We start from the raw sequence: 9,344 nt of genomic DNA, 5'->3' as shown, positions 1-9,344 counted from the left end.
CTGTAGAGGGTTCTCCGTCGGCTTCGGGCTGTTTTTGATAAGGAGTTCGGAAGTCTTCTTGGTTTTGTAGAATATTATCAGGTTTATGTTTTGGTTAGGAGTAGTGCTTTTTACTCCTTTACGGATTATTTCTTTCATTATTCTTTCCTCTTTTATATGTTCACTCCTATTCCAATTAAGCCCTGATGCTAAGAAAATAGTTAGAGGGATAGAAGCCCTAAACCAGAAAATAATAAATACAGAATATGCGGTCATATTCAATGAATATATATATATATATATATATATATATATATATATATATATATATATATATATATATATATATATATATATATAAATATATATATATATATATAAACTATTATCTTTAAAACTTAACATCATTAGATCATATTTATCATAATTAACATTAATAGCACATTTGAAGGTGTTAATATCATGACATTGTCGCTCAGTCGTTCAGTCTGGAGAAATATCAGAACATTCTTAGCCTTGGAATTTCCCTCTGAAGATTTACGTTAAGGAATTGAAGTTCTAGTAGCATTTATTTATATATGCAATTCGTGGATGAAGCATTTAAATAGGAGCGATTTAAATAATGGGAGTTGAAAGCCTGTTCGAGAATAGCTCAAAAGGCAAGCAGTGGAGTCAGGTGTAAAGTGTTTTCAATTCACAAAACAAGTGGCTGTATTAACTAACGGGCATGAGGACAATGTTTTGAAACGTCAGGCTGCGAGCAGCCGCGTCTAACAGCCTGGTTGATCAGTCCAGCAACCAGGAGGCCTGGTCGACGACCGGGCCGCGGGGACACTAAGCCCCGGAAGCACCTCAAGGTAACCTCAAGGTAAACTCAAGGTAAGGTAACGCTCCGCCTCATTTGGCCGTTGATTATGGCAAACAACCCCCCCCCCCCCAAGGCCAGACTCGTCCAACCTGCAGTCGACACCTGTGACGTATTCGTCCATTTCGTATTTTATAGTTCAAGTTCAAGTATGTTTATTGAGATAAGAAAGAAATACATCTCAAAGGGATAGAGTAGCTGAGGCTATTTCTACCCCCCCCCCCCCCCCCGCCCCGTATTTTATAGAATATAAATTAATATTATAAAATGCTGGATTATGCTGAACAGTTTAGTCTTAGTTGGTACAGGTCCTGGTGGGAATTATTGAGATTTTAAAGTACGTGGGTGAAGCATTTAGAGAGGTGGGATTCGAGCAGAGGACGTGCTCGAATCACTGCTCGAGAAAGGAACATAAATCATCAACTTTAAGTCAGATTTAAAATGTTTTTCCGATTTATAAACAAGGGAAAGGGGAGGGTTTAGCAGGTGGGTAAATGAGCATTTGACTTTTGTCGATGAGGACGGGTTTGCTTATTGGGAGGGAAGTGCTGTGGAAACGAGTTGGTTTATGAGCGGCTTCATTCGAAGCTCAAGAAGACTTCCTGAACCCTCGACTTCCGCGGGTCGGCTCACTAAGGCGTCAGCCATGGTTGAGTTGTTACCTGTGTGTGTATGGCCGAAAACGACTTCTGCCAGCCTCTAGTGCTTCCAAGAGCTCAGGAACTTTTACCTATTCGTTATCCGTGCGTGACTTAAGTGTTGACTCGAGAGAGTTTGTGTTTTGTAGGAATTGCTAGTTAATAACTGGCCTTTGCTCCTTGGGGGACAGGTACTTACTTGTCGGCAGGTGTTGTAATTCACACGGTGTTTCTCCTCTTGTGCTGAATGCTTAAGACATCTTAAATGATTTGTGAATGTTGGGGGCAATACCATGCTACTCAGCGAGTCGCCGCAACAGGAATTTCGTCCTTCAAAACAAGGTATTTCGATCCTTATAAGCGACATCTTCATCTGCGCTGTTTATACATATGAATTAAAATGTAGTCAATCAAGTGGTGTTTGTATAATATTTATATGATGAATGAAATGTTTATAGACATCAATACAGCATGTAAATAATTTAGCTTTCATGACATTTCAGGTAAGAGAGTATTGATCTTCGAGGGACAGAAGTTAAGAAATATTAAGGTACGTGCCTAGGTCTTATTAGTTCTATATAAATACTTTTGAGATCTAGTAAATCCAGGGCTTTGGAGGTCTTCGTGGGTGATGTAATTACTTTCGTGGAGACGTGTATGTGTGTGTGTGTGTGTGTGTGTGTGTGTGTGTGTGTGTGTGTGTGTGTGTGTGTGTGTGTGTGTGTGTGTGTGTGTGTGTGTGTGTGTGTGTGATCTCACCTAGTTGTACTTGCGGGGGTTGAGCTCTGGCTCTTTGGTCCCGCCTCTCAGGTCTCAGATTCAACTAGTGTACAGATTCCTGAGCCTACTGGGCTCTATCGTATCTATATTTGAAACTGTGTATGAAGTCTGCCTCCATACACATCCTTAATGCATTCCAGCTGTTAACTGCTCTGACAATGAAAAAAATCTTTCTAATATCTCTGTGGCTCATCTGGGTACTAAGTTTCCAAAATAGCCACAGAGACATTAGAAAGAATTTTTTCAATTGGGTGTGTGTGTGTAGGGGGGGGGGGGAGAGACGTGTGTGTGTGTGTGTGTGTGTGTGTATTTTCATTTTTATTTGACCTAAGCTATTAATATTTATGTAAATTTACCTATTTATATAATTTATGTAAATTTACCTATTTATATATCATTTGTGTCGCATTATTCTTTCCTGGAATTTTCGTATTAGGAGTTTGTATATGTGTTTTGATTTAATCCGTCATAATCCAGTGTCAAGAAGCTAATGGCTGAGTCATTGATGTCTATCATGTCTATTCATCTACGCCATAGAGGCTTAGTTCAATCCGTTCTTTCATCTAGTACGTCGCATTTGTAACGGAGTCGACCAATCTGTTCTGGCTGCACAAATTAAAATGACCGAAATATTGCCATTTTCTAAACATCTGATTCGCTAGTTAAAATGTTAGTGCTCACTTTCGTGGGTTTCTAGTTGGCCAACAACAGTTACATTTTTGACGGAGTGGCAAATCGAGAGGAGTGAACTATCGTGGGAAAACGCCAAGCCATTGCCACTATATAGCATATGGAAGGGGTCAGGATAAGGATTTGGGATGGGACGGGGGAAGGAAAGGAATGGTGCCCAACCACTTGGACGGTCGGGGGGATTGAACGCCGACCTGCATAAAGCGAGACCGTCGTCCTACCAAATTTGACCCGTCACATTCCGCCAGGAAGCGGACATATGGTTGCATTTAGTTGCCGTCGAAGCCAATCTCCGTGATGCTCTGAAGACGATCAAAATCCCATCTATCTTTATCATCCCAAGGACATTATGCCAGTGTTGTGACGGGATGGAATCACGGGAGACATCTCCCGTCACGCAGGGTTCAGTCGCACCTCCACAGATCTCCAGTATCCAGCTCTTGATACTGGTAATGGCTCAAAAGGGCCGCCGCTTACGGGCTATTCATGCCCGTGCCACCTTTTGGGTGGCTTAATCTTCATCAATCAAACGGGATGGAATCTACAAGGAACTCCAGAATCCTGGTCGGTGGCAGGCTTGTTCACCTCTGTTGGTAGTGGTCATTCAACCTGTCCTTTTTCATAGAACGTCGCTTTTCGCTCGTATGGGTTAAATAAGGCAAAAAAAATTGTCGTAATAGAAAATGGAAGCGGCTGGCGCAAGTGACGTACTGACCCGTTTTCTGTTTTGGGTCCTCTGGTAGGTTAGGATAAGGATACTTTAATTTGGCCGTTCTCTTGACGACGGGAAACTTTAGGAGAACGGGCTGGGTAGCGGTGGCTTGGGCTAGTAGGCACAGCCCCGCTCCTGTGCCTGGTAAGTCCACAACGGGCTCACCATAGCCCGTGCTACTTGAAACGTTTTGTTCCGAGTTGCTGAATCTTAAACAACAACAATAAACGGGGAAGTATTGATTTGTTTAGTTCCTGACTGTGTCTTTGTTCCTGCCTTTGCCGACGTTCGAGTTATTTGTCTTGTCTGGCGTTCGAGTTAGTAGAGAGAGAGAGAGAGAGAGAGAGAGAGAGAGAGAGAATAACTGAATAGTCGAAGGAGTGGGAGGGGGAGGGTACCCATCTAGTTGTGCTTGCGATAGGTTGAGCCTCAGCTCTTTGGTCCCGCCTCTCAAATCGTTAATGAACAGGTGTACAGGTTCCTGAGCCTACTGGGCTCTATCATATCTACATTTGAGACTGTGTATGGAGTCAGCCTCCACCACATCACTGCCTAATGCATTCCATTTGTTAACTGCTTTGACACTGATAAAGTTCTTTCTAATGTCTCTGTGGCTCATTTGGGTATTCAGCTTTCACCTGTGTCCCCTTGTTCGCGTTCCACCAGTGTTAAATATTTCGTCTTTATCTACCCCTGTCTACCCTTGCCTACCTTGTCTACCCCTCATTCTACCCCTGTCTAACCTATCTACCCCTGTCTATCCTGTGTAGCGGAAAAGGTGTGGAAGAGATTGTAGTGTAGTGAATAATGTAGTGAAAGGATTTTTGATGTGGTTATCAGGGTGTGGATGAGAAGGTGTGGTAGACAGGATATCTCGTCACAAGATGGCGCTTAGCTTCATGTAATGCTTCCTGTCCTTATCTTAGGTCTCTGGTGCAACTTGCATATTACAAAATGGTGCACAGTTATCTGTTGCAATCCGTCTTATGTTTCCCTGTGTATCTTTAATCAGGTGGCGTGACTCGTGGAACGATACGCGAGGCCCCTCAATCCTTAAGTTATTATTATTATTAACATCTTTATTGACAAAATTAATTACAATTTTGCCTAATCTGAGGATTTTGATAGTCTTATTAAATTGAGGTTAATGCTAGTATTCACTGTCACGCAGGACAGAGGGTCATACATAAGACAATAGGTCTAAACTGTAGGCTGAAGCACATATATATCACGGTTACAATCAATGTTTTAATGTGTGGATATGTGAAAACAACTTTCTATTGTGCACTGCCACACAAGGGCAAGGATGGGTTCATAAGTGATGCAGCTTAGAATATAAGTAGAAATTGTTCTTCATTCTTTAAAATGGACATGCAAATCCTTAAGTGGGTTAAGCATCGTTAAGCATCGTGGGTTCCCTGGAAACACAAACCGAAACTGTCTCTATTTTCCGCTTGTTACAACTTGTAATAAAGTTCTTACATCTTGGCTTAACGTGTTTATGACGTATTAGAACGTTGTTACAACTTGCTATATTGGTTGTTATAACTTGTTAGGTGTTGTTAAAACCTGTTCGAACGTTGTAGCAACGTCGTAATTTCGTTGTGTGTTTGGCGGGTTAAGCATCGTTAGGCTTGGCTAACACCTGGTTGGGTGAATGCCAGGACTGCCTTGTCTGTGGCTTTGTGCAATTGAAATATATATTGCATATATTTTTGTTTATATTTCATCGATATTAAAGATTATGATTTGCTAAACTGTACGTGGTTGACTTGAGGTTGTCTTGAGGTTATCTTGAGATGATTTCGGGGCTTTAGTGTCCCTGCGGCCCGGTCCTCGACCAGGCCTCCACCCCCAGGAAGCAGCCCGTGACAGCTGACTGACACCCAGGTACCTATTTTACTGCTAGGTAACAGGGGCATAGGGTGAAAGAAACTCTGCTCATTGTTTCTCGCCGGCGCCTGGGATCGAACCCGGGACCACAGGATCACAAGTCCAGCGTGCTGTCCGCTCGGCCGACCGGCTCCCTGGTGGTGACAAACTAATTATTCTGTCGATGTCGCCAGAACGAATTTAATGATTTAGCCATTTCGGGTGTTTGCAGATATTTTTGGCACCTGTTAGGTGATTAATTACTGGGGAGGGGAAGGGGGGCGCTGTAACGAAGCTAAATGAGGGTAAGAGGTAAGGGTAATGATGCGTGTGGGGGAGGGGGGGGGAGGAAATTGAAGAGGTGGGGGGGGGGAGGAATTGAAGAGATAAGGGGGATGAATAATATGGACTGTGTTGAATAGAAATTGCAAGTCAGTTCTGGCATTAAGTCCATTGAAAATGAAATTAAAATATGTGTCCATTTGAGTCCTATGCTTTCAGTAACATAAGGAATATAATACATAACTTCAGGATAAGGAATACATATTATGCCCCCATAGTACAGCTAGCTACGTTCTCGACTCACAATCTGGAATCCCGGATTCGACTCCCGAACGAGACTAAAAGAATTGGGCACGTTTACTTTCACCTGTTGCGTCTGTTCATCTAATAGTAGGGACAGTATGGCTCGGCACAGTAATGCTATAGAGGTGAACATTACTGTCGAACTGTTTATCAAGGAACTATGAAGGATATCGTGAAGGAATTAGATAGAGGGAGAAAGAATAAGAAGGATGGAGAAGATGAATGAATGGAATAGAATGAACGAAGGAGAATGAAGAAAGAAAGAATGAAGGAAGGAAAATGGGAAAGAGAATAGAAGATTAGTGAGTTAATGGGAGAATCGTGAAGAATGATGGAATTGGTGATAACTGGAAGAACTGAGTAATATCAATTAAATGGGAATAGAGTGGGGGGAAGTAATGGGGGTAGATCGACTGTGGGGAATTGGGGGGAGGGAAAGTGGAGGGAAGGGAAATAAGAGGAAGGAGACGTGGCTTAGGGGAGAGTAGGAGGGGAAAGAATGATGGAAAAGGAGGGGAAAGGAGAGGGAGGAGGGACACTTAGAGTGAGAACGATTGGGGAGGGGGGGGGGGGAAGGGAGGGATTTAAGAGAGGGGAGATAGGACAGTTGGTAATGGGTAAAGGTGTTAGGCATGCTAGTAGGGAAGGATAGGAGGTAGATACATGTAGGGAGGAGGAGGAAGGGAAAGAAGGAGAGGCATATATAGGTTGGGGAAGAAAGGAAAGGAGAGATGTGAGAGAGGGGAGAGTGAGAGGGAAGGGGGGAGAGGGAGGGAAGGTAGAGTTGCCAACACGGTGTTATCTGTTTCCTGGGATAATTAGTTCTCACACCTCGCTGCTCACCCTCAATATTTAGTCCTGAATACCACTAATAATGTGAGTCACTGAGAGGGGGCAAGCGGCCTTACAATACCTCCTCCCCCCCCCCCTCTCTCTCTCTCTCTCTCTCTCTCTCTCTCTCTCTCTCTCTCTCTCTCTCTCTCTCTCTCTCTCTCTCTCTCTCTCTATGCATATCTAATTTCTCTTTAATTAGTCCTAGTTAAGACCATTTCTACTAATATTTATTACCAAATGAAATCCCCCAAATACAGGATTTCTAGTGATTTAGTTAATCCCGTGGGAGAATATCCCTTCTCTGGGGATTATCACTGATTACGTGACCTTCCCTTCCACTGGTTGCCTCAAGGAAATCCTCTGGGATTAATCGGTATAAAAAAACTGAAAGGGGTATTCAATCCCCGATTGCTGGAGGATTTAGTATCACAGGGGGATTACTTAGGCACTCGGCGACATGATCTACAGCAACGAGAGGTGGGAAGTGTAGGGGGGGGGGGGGAAAGGAGGAGGAGAGAGGAAAATGGAATGAAGGGAGGATGTAGGAAATGAAGGAGAGAGGTTAAAGAATTCATTCATTTAAAGTTTTCTTCCAATGTGTACTGGAGTAGAGGCTTCCACAGTATACTGGAGTGGAGGCTTCCACAATGTACTGGAGTAGAGGCTTCCACAGTATACTGGAGTGGAGGTTTCCACAGTATACTGGAGTAGAGGCTTCCACAGTATACTGGAGTGGAGGCTTCCACAGTGTACTGGAGCGGAGGCTTCCTCAGTGTTCTGGAGCAGAGGCTTCCACAGTATACTGGAGTGGAGGCTTCCACGGTGTACTGGAGTGGAGGCTTCCACAGTATACTGGAGTAGAGGCTTCCACAGTGTACTGGAGTGGAGGCTTCCACAATGTACTGGAGTAGAGGCTTCCACAGTATACTGGAGTGGAGGTTTCCACAGTATACTGGAGTAGAGGCTTCCACAGTATACTGGAGTGGAGGCTTCCACAGTATACTGGAGTGGAGGCTTCCACAGTATACTGGAGTGGAGGCTTCCACGGTGTACTGGAGTGGAGGCTTCCACAGTATACTGGAGTAGAGGCTTCCACAGTGTACTGGAGTAGAGGCTTCCACAGTGTACTGGAGTAGAGGATTCCACAGTGTACTGGAGTAGAGGCTTCCACAGTATACAGGAGTAGAGGTTTCCACAGTATACTGAAGTGGAGGCTTCCACAGTGTACTGGAGTAGAGGCTTTCACAGTGTACTGGAGTAGAGGCTTCCACAGTATACTGGAGTGGAGGCTTCCACAGTGTACTGGAGTGGAGGCTTCCTCAGTGTTCTGGAGCAGAGGCTTCCACAGTGTACTGAAGTGGAGGCTTCCACAGTGTACTGAAGTGGAGGCTTCTACAGTGTACTGAAGTGGAGGCTTCCACAGTGTACTGGAGTAGAGGCTTCCACAGTATACTAGAGTAGAGGTTTCCGCAGTGTAATAGAACCGGCAAAGCGAATTAAAAACCAATTTTGTCCATGTTTTAAATGCTGTTATTCTCATTGATGTTAATTAAAATAATAAAGAATTGTAAACAAAACAATATTGATTAACATTATTATTGATTTAACAGCATTAGATAAAATTTTAGGTTAAAGGATAGATAGATAATTAAAAATATAACGACTAATAATGTGATAACAGGGAATCAAGGTAACCTCAAGGTAGATATAATGAGAAGGATAACTAGCAACATGAGAAATGGTTATCAAATATTTTTAATGAGGACAATAACTAGGGATAAGTCTTATTCATGATTATCTCTCATCCGTCTGTATCTCATTCAAATATTTATTTCTAATCCAGTTTTCAAAGATCAAAAGATTGATATATATGATTAAAGATAAGTAAATCAGGAAGAAATGAACATGTGATGAATAATGTGAAAAAATATTTAACCACAATTGAAAAATAATTTAACGAGAAATGATTTGAGCGTTTTCGTGTTAATTAACACATCTTCAAAATATATGTTGATTATCGCAGAAGCGTTCAAGAGGTTTCTTGCTTAATTTTTTTATCTTCGTGATTAAATATTGTCGAATGATTAAATGTATTTTGTATATATCTATCGTTGCTTGCTGTATATTTAACTTTTATATTGCATATTTAACTCAACGTATATCGAACTTTCTTTATTGTATATCAAACTTTCTTTTGTATATATCTAATTTTCTTTCTGAATTTTTAACTTTCTTTGCAATATATTTAACTTACATTTCCATATATAACTTTCATTTTAATATATAATGCTGCTTTCTACTTCAACCCAATTTAATATAGTAAATACTGTATTATTCACTTGTTCATATATTAGAATGGTCGTTACCATGGTCAGGGAGGGACGACTGA

The sequence above is a fragment of the Procambarus clarkii genome, chromosome 87, assembly GCF_040958095.1.
Source record: "Procambarus clarkii isolate CNS0578487 chromosome 87, FALCON_Pclarkii_2.0, whole genome shotgun sequence".
NCBI classification, from domain to species: Eukaryota; Metazoa; Arthropoda; class Malacostraca; order Decapoda; family Cambaridae; genus Procambarus; species Procambarus clarkii.
The sequence above is the reverse complement of the archived record's forward strand: the minus strand, read 5'-3'. Positions refer to the sequence as shown.